We start from the raw sequence: 14519 nt of genomic DNA on the forward strand, positions 1-14519 counted from the left end.
TTCTTACAGCAGAATCTTTTTTTTTTTTTACACTATAATTCTACTGGAGGCGTAGCCCACTCTGCATGCTGTACCGGTGATAAGACGCCAAGTACCACCAACCGATCAATTTCGCGGTAGACCTTATCGTGGATTACACAAAGCAGGGATCTCGCCTCACAAAGTTTTGGTGCCACCTTCTCCCTGAGCTTCAGGCTTGCGGGAGGACCTTTCATGAGACCAGATCCGCCGCGAGGACATGCTCGTAACCGGCGAGCAGCCTGTTCACCATGTGCTCGGTTGACCTAGTATCGTCTGAAAAACCCGACGCTGTCAGCTGTCCAATCGAAACGCCCCTCTTGCCGAGCGCAATCATCAGGTCGTGTCCACACAAACTTGGTCCTTTAGAGTCAAGAACAATTAGCGTGCACGCGACGGATACTTTTTGCACCGCACCGACAGTTCGAGTTCACCCAGCACGGGCTTCTTGCGCAGCATGACCACTCCATTCTTGGCTCCTTCAAGCGTGGCCACTGTGCGCATTGTCTGTCGTTAACTTGCCGCGACATGACAACAAAGAAGGAAATCCAACAAGAGGGTAGACTTAGCGAAAACTGGCAACAGGAAGGACGTCAAGCCTGGTATTCGCCCCATCTGACGAGAGCATCCGAAAAAAAAAAGGAACGTGAAGCGGATTTACAATGTTTTATTTTTTTATTCTTTCCCGATAAAACTAAAGGAAAGTTTTGAGTATAAATGAAGGTTTAGTTTGCGACTTATTTTTCTTGCGTCACCTAGCAACAAGCTAACGGCACGCCAGACGCGCCAGATGCATGCGTCATACGCCAAACGCGCCACCGAAGCGAGCAGCGAGGCTGGCTGAGCACATGAAGTTCGCCTGTTCCGCGACCCGTTTGTCTCGCCCTCGCTTCCTCTTCATTTTTTTATTTTTTTATGTGGTACGGTCTTTTGGCTTCCGGCGTATTACGCTTCGTCTGGATTTCGACACGGCAGCACTGCACTATTGGACTACAGCATGGTGAGAAAGTTTGTTTCACAGTCTGCGACGCATTTCAAGCAATTTAGGCCTTTACAGCCCGGAACCGAGACTTGTGACGCAGTTAATGAAAAACAGCTCCGCCATCCTGGCGCAGTTAGATTCAGTTAATGACTCGTACTGGGAGATGTTCGCGACGCTTTCTATGGGCGCCGACATTACTGTAACTTATTTGGGTAGTTCTTGGGCAAGCTTGCTGCATCCGGCTTTGCGCCGCAGTTGGCGTGAAGGAGCTCGGCCGTTTGACGCAGTTAGTTTCGCCTGTACAGAATCTTACTGGGTCAGGTTCGTCACTTTTTTATGGCCCCCCAACATATACCTTCTTTAGGTACTCGTGTTTGTCGAAAACGCGACGAGTGATTGCGAAGTGTGATAACACGCGAGTGTCGTGCTTGCTTCGGCAGAACGTGCGAAAGATCGCGCCGAACAGCTCAAAAACAAGGAACTCGTAAATCAAAAATTCTTTCTTCTGAACGACTGAAGACAGGCTTTTCACCAACACATTTTCATTGAGTGCGAGTAGAAGGCATTATGCGATCGTCTAGCATGGTCTGGCTGAGAGCCCGTGTCGTGGCCACCTCTGTGTATGTAGCGTATCATGGCGTCGGTTGAGGCCAAGTTGTTTTAGAAACACACAGTCGCCCGTCCATTTGCGCTCTTAAAGTGCAGGAAATTATGTGCAGGAAGAGAGGGATGCTTAGAAATCGTATATTTTCTTCATATTTTAGGGTATTGTTTGGAATGAGTCGGGTATTTTCTACGCTATGTACGTAAAGTCACCCATTATCCGATTTCGCACTTTTCGTCTGTACACGCAGTATTCCTATAAGGGCTAATTACCAAAATGACACATGCTTGTAATTTTCTTATTTCAGCTGATGCCATCCGGTGCAGCTACGTACTGAAACAGCTGCTTACCTGGTGCCACAGCGCGGGATGAATCCACAGTAAGCCCAAACGAGCATTTATATAGAGCAAAAGAAACATTTCCTAATTTACAAGGCATTTTGAGTGAACTTAATGAAATTTCAAGCGGCGCAGATTCGACGGAGGCTTGCAAAAATCGGTCGCAATCATTTTCACTAAATAGTAAAATGATATTGCACTAAGGCCGTGTGCGGTTTAGCAACATAAAAAAAGACGCACCGATCAGTGTAGCCGATGTGACGCGTTCCAACTAGCGTTCAAAACGCGCGTGGACAAACGGGAACTCGGACTTGTGATTCAGGTGTTAATCTCATCCGCTTGGTGCGCTCAAGCCGTTTCGGCCGCTGGGCTTTATGGGAGTGTCTGCACTTGTTGAATGTCCTTCTCCATGATATGACGCACACCACGGATCTCGTGTCGAGTTCCACGGGCAGCTCCACGTCTCCCCAACAAAACGTGCGTTGTATCGGGGGTTCCAATCCATTTTTCATAAATTAGCGTCCAGACGTGCGCTCCTCTGGCTTCGTCGTGATCGTCATTGTTCGTCGCGGTTTGCATTACTGTCAATGCTTTTACACTCTCTGTCCGCTTTGCAACTTCTACATGTGCTGTCGTGGCGTAGCACAATCTAGCTAAGTGACCGCGCCAACAGCGTACTTAAGCCTACCGGCAGGCGTTGTTGTCATGATTCGTGCATCCGCATCGTCCACAAATTTGTGCTGTGCTTTGCTCTCCGTTATCTTGATCGATGACGGGCTTGAACTTTGAGCACCGTTGGCGGTTCTACGCTCATGTCTTTAGCAACGTTGTCAGCTGCTTCCGCTGAAATGGCCAGGCTTTCGGAGTCGTCTACCCTTCCTTAGTAATTGCTTGGTAGATTAGTTGAGCATAGGAGGCAAACAATCCGATCCCTGAACATCTAGTCTAATGCGCCGCCAAAGTTGCAGTTGTCTGCTATGCGCCGTATGTCGACGAGAAACTCTTTCGTTGGCTCCTCTTCCTGTTGGCAACGCATAAAAACGTGTAACTCTCTGCTGTCTCGTGGCGCTTGGGGTTTTAGTAGTTATTTAGAGCTGCGACCGCTTCGGCATACGTGGTGAAATTGAGTGTCCTTGGTGCAATTCGGCCAGCTAGCACTGGAACTGTTTGCGTGCGGAGAGCAGCCGCAAGCAGTGCTCGTTGCTTGTTCACGTCGGTAATGCCGTTGGCCTCAAAAGGTGCTTCCGCCCTCGCGAGACGTGGTTTCCACTTATCTCTGGTACCGTCGAACAGCGGTAGCCGGCCATGGCTCTCTCGGTGCTTCGCGTAGCGGCAGTCCGTCTTGGTCTACTTTCACCGCATGATCGGTATCCGCGATCCTCGTCGCCACTGCTGTAAATGAGCTATAACCGATATGCGATATGAACGATACGCTGGCTGGTGGTAAGCAACAACTTTATTCCAGAGTTATAGCTCAGCGGGCCAGCCTAGACGCCACTGCGCATGTGCGGTACGCTAGGGCGGACAGCGCTTTTACGGAGCGCGTCGCGCGCTCGCTGATGTCCTCTCCCCAGCGGAGCGTGCGTAGCGCACCAGCGTCTTTGCGAAGCTAAGGACGAACAGCAGTTGCATCTCGTCGGCGTCGTCTTCAGGCGCGGCGCTGCAGGGCTCGCTCGCCGGCGAGAAAAGCCTCGGAGGTGTTTTACCACTAAAGAGGACCTCTGTATCCAGCTGCGAGAGGTTTCAGCAACGAGGCCGTTTGGCGACGATTTGAAGTTGATGACCGAGATCGACAACCTGTAACGAGCGTACTGATCTTCTCATAGTAACTACAACCTTGTTCGACAAGCGGCGCAGCAAAGCGCTCCACTCGACCGAGCGAGGGATCGCTAAGCTGAAACGCTTCCATAGTGCGGCGCTCCGCTGCCGTCTCCCCTCGCACACTGGGCCCGCTGGCCCGTAAACCCGTTGAGCTTTAACTCTCCATTTAACCTGATGCCATGTATTGGATGCAGTGCTGAAAGGGCCGGGGGAAGGGAAATAACGATACGCTGGTTCAGGAACCAGGGGGAGTGAAAGCGGGTGTGCGCGCACACAGCTTGCTTGCCTGGTCCGCAACAACGAAGAACAAAAATGTAACAGATATCTTTACTACATCACGTCCCCAGGAGACAAAAGTTATGCACGTTTAAATAACAGAGAAAACTACTTCGTGAGCACACTTTTCACTGAAGCTTGTTAGCGAAACGCTTCCTAGCGAGTACCCCCCCACTGCTTGATCTTTGCAAACTTTTCGAAGCGGCAATTCAAAGCTACAATTGCTGTCGACCGAGAAGACAAGCTGAGTTTCCTAACACCGTTTGTATATACCAAAGCTACTTATCAGAGTCGTGCCCATTGATTGTAATACTGAAAAGGGAGACAATAACAGAAAAAGACCAGGCGATATGCGCACCGAGAAGAATAATTAAACTCGAGCAGCTCCGACGACTGATATCAAAAGTTCCAAGATTTCATAACACTGGCGCTCATTCTTCTTGATCCAGTGAATCGTGATTGCGCTTGCGCTCATTCGAGCCCAAGGTCCTCACTTTTTGCCTTTGACCCTTGTGCAGCGTGTAATTGCCTGAGATGTGCATTTTGAAGATGGAATTTTTTTTTACCGCTGCTAAATCGTTTATACATGATTTTTTTCATTGTCATTTCTTATTCTGATGGTATTTCAAAAAGTCACGCCATTATCAACTCTATCGAGCGAAGTGAATTCACCCTCGGCATCGTTTTGACAGTTTAATTAAGCTGTCTGTTCTCATCCGACTCCTCTTAAGTTTTTCAAGGCCCGTGAATTTTCGCTTCTGTGAGAGATAATTGTGTATGCATATCAGCCTTAAGGGAAAATGTCTTATTCCTCACGTTATTCAAACGTTGCTGAACACAAACAAGAAAAGCACCGGTAACTTAAACTTTTCACTCCACAATTCCTCGTGTCACGGCATATTCAGTTTCAGTTTCAGTTTATTCTTCATTCAAATAACAATGAGTAAACAACAAATAGTACGCAGATGAGCAGAAGTGACGCATACTAATATTGACTGCAACGGGACCCTCGTCCCGTTGCAGTGAATATTAAATTAATTTAAAAATTACATGTCGGCACCGCAGCTCTTTCACCTAGACATGTGGCTGGGAGGATCTTTTCTTTGGGTTTGAATTAGTGAACCGCGCAATTTTTCAGCTAACGTCAAGGACTACAATGGCACTGGTTTGGCTACTAATATGGCAGTTCTGAGTTAAGGCGCAATTGCACAGTAATAAGCTGACCACTCTTTCCTCCAGAACTTCAGTCAGTTACCGGTTCGGCTTTGCCGCCAATCAATGACGGTGCTTGTCGTTCATGCTTCTCGTATCAGGCTTTTTATGAGAGACGATTTCACATGATAGTTCGGACAGTCTTAGTACATGTAGTTGCACTAACAGTTGCGCTGCAATATAAAGAGCTGGTAAAATAAGCCAGCATGTGCAACTCCATTATTCGGTTTGTTATATTTATCATAAACAGCGTCCAAGGCTGGACATAAAGTTAGGGCAAGATATTGAATAAGGCAAGAATAAACTAGAGAACACAGTGGGCTGCTACTCGAGCTCTTGTGGGATGCAAATTTTGTGGAAAAAATCTTACCGCACCTGAAATATACCGTAACGCACCTCATCTTTAATGTATTAGTCTTAGCGGAAATTGTTAGCTATAAAATATAAAGCAAATGTACATTACACTTGCGAATGTTTCACTGACCTGCTGGCTTCATTCCGTTGGTTCATCAGTTTATATTATTCAGCCCATTGAACGTTAGGCCATTCAGGGGCCCTATACAATAAGAGTACTCCGATCTGTTTCTATTCAATTGCTGCCATTAACCCTCCACGACTGGTGAAAATTTCTTTTTTCGCTGCCCCCACTTTGCCCGCCGGTCACGCGGCGTCGCGACAACCGCAAAAATTCCCGATCTGATATGACATGTACGAACTGATTAGGCATAATTTCGCCGACCAATAGTAAAATTCTTTCCGATTCTGCCACCGTTTTTCTTTTTTTTTTTGTTAGCTCTCCACTGTTCGTGAAAATTTTTCGGGCTCCCGTCACTTCATCTTTCTGTCACGTGTCGCCAGAAAATCGCAAAAAGTCACCACGTAAGAGTGAATTGATGCGTACGCACTAAAGCTGCAGTAACATGCTGAACACGAACTGATTGTTTTCAGAATAGGCGTAGACGATCCCGTTTCGAAATTAATAAGCTTCGAGTGCCCACCGGGCGCTCTGCCACTTGTTACTCGGTGCTTCCGGCGAGAACAAATTTCTCTGCGTATAATAAAAATATTAGCATAGCAGTGTAACGTTGTAGAGCCCTTTCAGCATGGATACGATATCACTCTGCAAAATTTTCTTCGATTGTGATGCCCGCCGCGCTGGCTTATCGGCTATGGTGGTGCGCTGCTAAGCACGAGGTCACGGGATCAAATGTCGGCCGCTGCGGCCGCGTTTAAATGAGGGCGAAATGCACAAAAAAAAGCCCGTGTCCCATGCATTGGGGTAACGTTAAAGATCCCCTCCTAGTCAAAATTACCTGAGAGTCCCCCACTATGGCGTACCTGATAATCAAATCGTGATTTTAGCACGTGAAACCCCTGAATTAATTTCAATTTAATTAGAACGTGTTTAGGCGGAATTATTGAACTGCCGTTGCATTCCGCCTCAATTTTATACCAGTCGCTTAAAGCTAACCAAGGGAAAGCAGGCGAATCGTAGACGACGACACTGCCCTCATCATCTGGTTATTTACTTCCAGTGCGCTATCTTGGATCGAGCGAAGCCGTCTCCACTTCTGCACGCATATAACGCCTTGTCGGAGATTTAGATAAAAAAATATAACTTCCAAGGTAGGCAATGCTGTTTGGTTTCAAAGCAAACAAAAGTGACCTCGTATAAACGAGGACAACGTTTTATGTGGCTGTTAAAACAACACTGCCGGTCATCGCCGTATGCTATCGTCTGCGGTTACGTAAATTTGATTGGAATAAAATGAGAGTGGCATAGTTCTACGCTATACGGCCCTGCGGACGTACAATAGCACGAGAAATAATCGTTATTTATTCAAGTAATATTCGTTCATTATGCACTAGTAATTACTTAACGTTCTCATATCATTATGCCTCATTTAGCGCTTTCTCAAAGAACCACCGTGAAATAAACACCAATAACCTAAATATCCTAATCATATACCGTATTGCGTATACATGTAGATATATGAGCACGATGTGCGTGCCTAAATATACAGGATGTCCCAACTATCGTGCACCAAGGTTTAAAAATATGTAAATGCCACGTGACTGGACAGAACCAAGGTAATACTTGCCGTGGCTTGAAGATACTCAGATTATTTTTGGATTCAGCCTAATTGCATAATCATTCCTAATTAATTCATACTGTTCTCAAACTTATAATTAGATGAGAAGCGTCAAAGACAAAATTGTAAACTACCGCTAAAAACTCCAGATACAGCTTTCTATTGCTCAATACGTGCTACACAGAAGTGTTTTTTCGAACGTGTTTTCGAAGGTGTTTTAGAAAGTGTTTTTTCGAAAAGATCCGTCACGAAGCAATTTTCCGTGTATTCGTAGTATTTATTCACGGTGGGAAAAACACATTTAGGTAGCACGTATTGAGCAACAGAAAGCTGTATCGGAAGTTTTCATGTCGATCTACGATTTTCGCATTTACACTTTTCGTCTAATTATATTATTCGAGAACTTTATTAATAATTAAGACTGATTATGTATTTAGATGGAATGCAAAAAAATAATTCGAGCATCTCCAAGCGACGGCAAACAAGATTACCTTAGTTGTGTCCAGCTACGTGGCATTTGCATATTTTTAAATCTTGCTGCTTTATAGTTCTGACACACTGTGTAGTAGTTTAAGCAAGACGAACTTTGGAAGGAGTGAAATGCAGTTTTCTACATATTTTGACTGTTCAGTAAAGCAAGAGTTGGAGCTGGGATTGTGCGCATTACCTGTATCTCCGATTGCCCGACACACGTGACGTTTGTAAGGTTGTAGTTAAAAGGCCTACATAACATCGAGTTGGGACATGCATGACTACCATATATGCCCGTACGATGGCTAAAGCATGGGTGCTTTTGTGTGTGCGTATGCTTACAACTGGTAGACGTTGTTGCTAGTTGCGCACGTGCATTACCTTTGACGTAAACGCGTGTCTACATCTTTCTTGTATGCAAAATGCCCGCAACACAAGATACCACAGTTCGGGAAGGCAAGCTTTATTATGGGTTAGCGAAAACAGGTAAACTTTCATAAGACTTAGACAAATTGTAAGACAGCAGCACAAATGAACATGTGCAGAATAAATACATAGGCAGTCGTTTTTCTATACTTACAAACCACATCGCCTTCAACCTTAAGAATCATGCTGTGGATGAAGAATCAATGTACATGGACTAGTATACTCGTCCATGTACATTATAACATAATAATGTTAAAAAAACGCGTAGTTCGTATTATGTATTTCCAGCATTTTTCATTCATACGCTGATGTCGGGAAAGAACCACGGGAAGTATTGAACAAAGTTTGAACTCATTTTCTTCAGTAATCCCGGCCTATATTACCGGTTCTCTGCTATCTATAACAGTGGATATTCCTTTAAATGCAGACGACACGATTAAGCTGGTCCTAAAGCATCTTGCTCCCCTCACTTTCTGCGTGATCACGCACTCTCCTGCGCGAGTGCTTGATCACAGAAACTGATACGCGCTTATTTTGCGCTGGGAAGACTGTCTCATGTACGGATCTGTTTGGGAAAAGAATGAACTCGCCATGAAATGCTAGGCAGGAAAATTGTACGAAGCGTCGCGTAGATGAAAAACGATCCTTCCGTGATCTGGCAAGGAAATTGCTGCGTGTCTCGTTGCGAGATATTATACAACGTCCTGCGGGTGTCCTGGCGGATGGCATGCACTATGTATGGCCGCATTTGTGTGCTCCGTTAGTATGTGAGACGGGGCCGAGAATATCGTTCAAAATCGAAATCTTCCTTCGATACGGCAGTACAGCACGTCGAATCTGCCCTGTAGTACATGAGGAAAAGAACATAAAATGCGGGTCGGAGGCCTGGTGGTAAGAAGGTGGCGTGCTTGATGGAAAGAAAAAAAATATTCGAAATAACGGCTGTGCCACGCAAGGCTGTTGACAAGAATGGAAGTACAGACAACGACATAAACAGCAGCAATGGGAGAAGCAATGGCCCAAACAACGAGTACGCCTAAATGCAAGGTACAAACCACCCTATCGAAGAGGCACGCTGGGAAGATATACAATAGCCAGGACCGCGAAATGAAACAAGTACCGCCGTGCTCCCTCGTCGAAATTGCAACCGGCCAGCAAACAGGCCCAGAAACAGTCTGAAATTGATCGCCAGGACAGGCCATTTGAAGTTCGTGTTCTTGGCTATGCGTCACTGCATATTTGGTATCTTGTTTATTTTTTTTTCGGCTTGGGGTTAACAGTGCATACAGGCAAGATAAAAACAAGGACATGAGAAAGAAAGTTTCTTATTTTTCTGAGCTTCTCGCTATCCCGGTCACGCATGACAAACATGTTCAAGCGAATGCATCATTTCTTCTTCGGCCGTTCCTTTTTAACTTGTTACGTTTTTTCCCGCTTCATGGTACTACTCTTGACCGAGTGATTCCAGCCAGACAGCAATGTTTTATTTGATTTGCGTGCATAAAGCTTGTTTGTTTCTTTTATTATCTTACTATTTTTGAGCAGCCGTGCGAATGTACGGGGCGATGCGGTAAACTGCATTTTCTATACTTTGTGAACACTTTCATCTAGTACTCTTAGCGCTTTTTAACAGCTTAGGTTAGGACATATATTCAGTGGACGGCGTTAATTTGTCGAAACATCACTCGCATTTGGTGTAATGTCGATAAAACAGCAGTCCTTAGCCAGCTGGTATAAAAACTTAAAACGTCACAGCCCAACATCAACGCCCCACATGGGCGTTTATGTGGAGCTGTTAGCTATGAGTGTTCCTACTAAACTCGTTCAACGGTAACGCTCCTAGCTGTTCGAGTGCGCTAATAATAATGGGCTCTAGATTTAACAAACCCCCTCCCCCATTCTTTTTTTATTAATGTGAACTGAAAGGAGTCGTTGGCACCGTTCTTGATACCGGCTGCTCCATACCGCAGTACAAGCAAAACAAAAGTGCCAAAAAGTGATGTGCATTGACAACAGCCAAACAGTACTCACATTTGCAAAGTTAAACCCATCGAAGTATGTAGAAATGGCACTGAAAGACATACACAGTCCCGTAAACGAGTGAAAGTGCACTGAAGAGTCTGAAAACACGCACATAGGGTAAGTTGATACCCACACAGCAAGATACATAAAACGTAAAACAACGCCAGATGTGAGCTATACACATACAACATACTATACAACCTCTGGTATCCAGAGGAAATGTAATAGCGGCATCAACCACTAGACATTCAGTAATAACCTAATGCACTTCTTTTATCTAAAAAGTTTCTAAAAGCCCCAAGTGGTTCCATCTGTAGTTCTACTGTTGACATGATCCAAGTAATTTTTTTTCCAGAAAGAATTGTCTCCTCTAACAACATTAAATTGGCCTGTACAGTCTTCACCTCGCAGTATCGTGTCGCGGGCACTCGAGAAGAAGGTATTGCACGTCTTCGTCAGCGTGGCCGTAATGCATGTTAGTCTGTGCCATTTATTGACGTGAGGATGGTTTGGGAATCGTTAGACATAGTTAGACAGATCTCTACTGGTTTGGATGGATGGTACTGGATGGTTTGGGAATCGTTAGACAGATCTCTACTGACGCTATGAAGTGCAACGCAGGAAGCATTTATAGTTTATAAAACTTCGAAAGTTATGTAAATTCCAGTACGCACTAATTACATGAGATATGTGTATAGCCACCGCCGCGTCTGTGTACCGCGCGTGGTAATACACAATGGTTTCACATACTGCGGCACTACTTTGAAACATAAATATATTAAGCGGGAAGTAATTAAAAAAAAGAACTAAATACGTTATACACATACCACCCACTGTGGGAATCCGTGTAAGCGAAGCTTTCTGTAGTGACAGTTTTCATAAAAATGCGGTAAATAAGAAGACGAAAGGGACATATACGACAGGACTCGCGCTGCTTCCAACTGGCATTTATTTCAAACAATGATCTATTTATGCTCGGCGCATCAGCTACATCATGTACTCCTCATCATATGCACAAGAGATTGTACAAATGAATCAGATCATACACACGATTGTCAGTCAGTTCATTTGGCTAAATGCCTCAAGAGAAACGTCACTTTTTTCTTGCGAAACCAAAGACTGGTAGCTGACGCACTTGTCACCTGCTTTCCTTATAGATACGCTTCACCTATTTGGCGTCCTGTTTTTCGTGTTTTCTTTCCTCAAGAAAGTTGTGTCACCAAACATGGATGTGCATACGCACTTTTCAGTTGCACTTCTACAACCTCTTGTGCGTATGATGATGAGTGCATGATGTACCTGATGCCCAGAGTATATATAAATGCTCGTTTGAAATAAACGCCTGTTGGAAGTAGCACCAGTCCTGTCGTATGTGTTGTTTTCGTCTTTAGCGCGTTTTTATAAAAACTGTCCAAATGAACCAACTCGCCAAAACCAGGGTATTGTTTCTACCGTGTTTGCGTTAACTGACGGTAACTGGCGGTGACTGCGAATGTTTAGACAATTGAGCGCTTGGTTAAATACGAGCGTGTGGAGGTGATGCTCTCCTGGCGGGCTACACCTGTGTTTGTCCACGTAGTACACGCAATGCAAGGCGAGACATGTTTGCTTGACGTACTGTTGCCGGCCATTTTTTCATAGCCTGCGAAAAGATTAGATAGCACTGGCAATGCTTCACTTGGCGCATCGCATCGTGGCTCACTCTTATGTTCCATTGTGTTCCTCGTTTCTAGGTACGTCTCTATAGTTATTGTGTGCCGGCGTGATTCATTCTTAAAAAAAATTTCCAAATGTATTTGCTTTTTTTTAACGAATGCTTTCGTAGTAAGTTCTAGGTTAAAAGAAGAAGAAGAACAAGAAGAAACTGTATTAAAGAATGGTCTCGCAGTTTTTGTTGTGGTGGCCTCAGGTGGCGGCTCGAAGTCCTTGGACTCGGGTGGCATCTTCGGCTTGCCGGATGCCGCCCAGAGCTGGTGTGCCAACTCTGAACATTTGTGAGCCACCTCCCAGCGGCGGCGACGCCGATGAAGGTCCCCGGCGGCTTCCGCAGCCGCGGGGGCGTCGGAAAGACGCGAGCTCGAGAGTTCCCGTACTCTGTCAACGGCCGCGATTATGGACGCGTCGCGAACGGAGGTGGTTTCATTACCATTGTTGCCGGCACATTTCCAGAGCATGTGTCACAGAGTTGCTTCCTCTCCGCAAGCTTTAAACGCATCTGTTGGATATAAACCCGGGCAGCAGTGATGTAGGACCGCGGGGATAGGGTAGGTGTGTGTCTGGAGCAAACGTTGCGGCCTCGTTCCTGTTTAATTTATCATGCGGTGGCGGGAATGTGCGTCTTTCGAGCCTGTGGTGTTGGGTGAGGCCTCTGAACCTGGTTAGGCAATCGCCCCACGCCCACTGTGATTCTTGTTGCATTTCTGCCGTAGTGTCCAGATCCGGCAGATCCGATGCCGCGCTCTCGGGGGCAGAGGCGGCGGCCACTTAAACTGCGGCGGCTCGGCGTGTGAGACATGGAGACGTGGCGTGGGCCGCCTCGTTGCCCGCGAGCGGGACATCGGTGTGTGCCGGGGTCCAGAGGAGGAAGACTGTAGAATTTTGGGGTTGCCAGGGCGATATCGAGTCGCCGTCGTCACAAATTTGAAGTATGTGGGCCGCTTCCCGCGAGACGCGACTGCGCGCGAAGCCGCGGATTGCCGCCTGCGAGTGGCTGATCACGATCGCAGTGTTCAGCACCGCGGCGAGTGCTAGGGCTATTGCGGCTTCTTCGGCCGGCTCCTTGTGTCCCGTGGTCACCGCGGTGCTCGTGAGGCACTTACCCGTGCGGTCTACAACCGCGATCGCGTGTGCGCTTCTCCCTCCTCCATATCACGCAGCGTCTACTTACACCGCCTCGTTGGTTTTGCCGAACTCCTTGTGAAGGTCGCTTGCTCGTTTGTTGCGTCTCCCGGCGTGGTGCGTCAGGTGCATGTTCTTGGGCCGCGGCGGAATGATCAGGTGGTCACGGACCGAGGCCGGAACCGCCGTCTTTTCTCCATGCTGAGTGTGGTACGTGATGCCGAGCGACTCGAGGATGCTTCGACTTGTCTTTGACTTCGATAATCGTCCGTATTGCCCAACGTCGTACTTCTCGATTAAGTCGTCAAGTGAGTTGTGAAGTCAGAGCTCTAGAAACTTGTCGGTACTCGCGTTGAGTGGAACGCCGACCGCCCTCGTGAAAGCCTTTTGTATCATGCGTTCGACCTTATTTTTTTCGCACCCTATCCACTTCAGGTAGGGGGCAACATACGTTATGCGGCTTATCGCGTACGCCTGCACGAGACGCATCGCGCCGTCCTCACGCATACCATTGCTTCTATTCGTGATGTGATGCAAGAGTCGGATCGTGTCATATACCGAACGACGAAGCAACCCCAGGACTCTAATTTGGTCAACGTGTGGTACGGGAGTACCATCTGCCAATATAATGCGTATTTTGGAGTATTCCCGTTCCTCGTCGCGCAGGGTTTTACGACCTCTCTTTGTGGCTTTGTATATTAGAGTTCGGACTTGGTAGCCGATAATCGAGGCCCGTTCCACGCAAGTAATTCTGGACCGCAGCTACTCCTGCCTGTAGCGTTCGCTCGACGTGACCGTCACATCCTCCCCCGGGCACCCAGAGGGTGATGTCATCCGCGTAGAGACTGTGATGCAATCCTTCTACTTCCGTTAATTTCACGGGCAGGCTGAGTAGAACTAAAGTAAATAGTATTGGTGACATGACGGATCCTTGCGGCGTGCCGGACGGACCCGTCTCAAATTCCGGCGATTCCTCGTCGCCGACGACGATGCATGCGCGCCTGCCCGCGAGGAAATCTCTAACGTAGTTATACTTTCTTTGGCCTAGTCCTAATGTTCTAATTGTTTTTAAGATCGCTTCGTATTTAACATTGTCAAAGGTTTTTTATTATCTAGGCCAGGAATTGCCTTAGTGAAGCTGGTAATGTCGTCTACGATCTCGTGTTTAAGCTGAAGCAATACGTCCTGTGCGGAGAGGTTGCGGCGGAATCCTAGCATGGTGTGCGGGAACGCATCATGGTCTTCGAGAAAGTCGGTTACGCGGGTGAGAACTGCGTGTTCCATGACTTTGCCGACGCAAGACGTAAGTGAAATCGGTCTTAGATTATCGAGCGTGACTTGCTTGCCTGGTTTAGAAATCATGATAACGCGGGCCCGTTTGCACGCTTCGGGAAGGGAGCCCCGGCGCCAGCACTTGT

At 46.7% G+C, this 14519-nt stretch overlaps 1 long non-coding RNA gene across 1 annotated transcript in view; it reads left to right on the forward strand.

Annotated features, from left to right (window-relative positions):
* Positions 1–443: 443 nt before the first annotated feature.
* The window catches only part of LOC129386236 (uncharacterized), a 161119-nt gene continuing 147043 nt past the window's right edge, over positions 444–14519 (forward strand). Inside the window, exons 1-2 of the long non-coding RNA XR_008613683.1 lie at positions 444–1018; positions 1912–1983. This is a non-coding gene — a long non-coding RNA (uncharacterized lncRNA). The remainder of the gene's footprint in view (positions 1019–1911; positions 1984–14519) is intronic.

Source organism: Dermacentor andersoni, chromosome 4 (assembly GCF_023375885.2).
Source record: "Dermacentor andersoni chromosome 4, qqDerAnde1_hic_scaffold, whole genome shotgun sequence".
Taxonomy (NCBI): Eukaryota; Metazoa; Arthropoda; class Arachnida; order Ixodida; family Ixodidae; genus Dermacentor; species Dermacentor andersoni.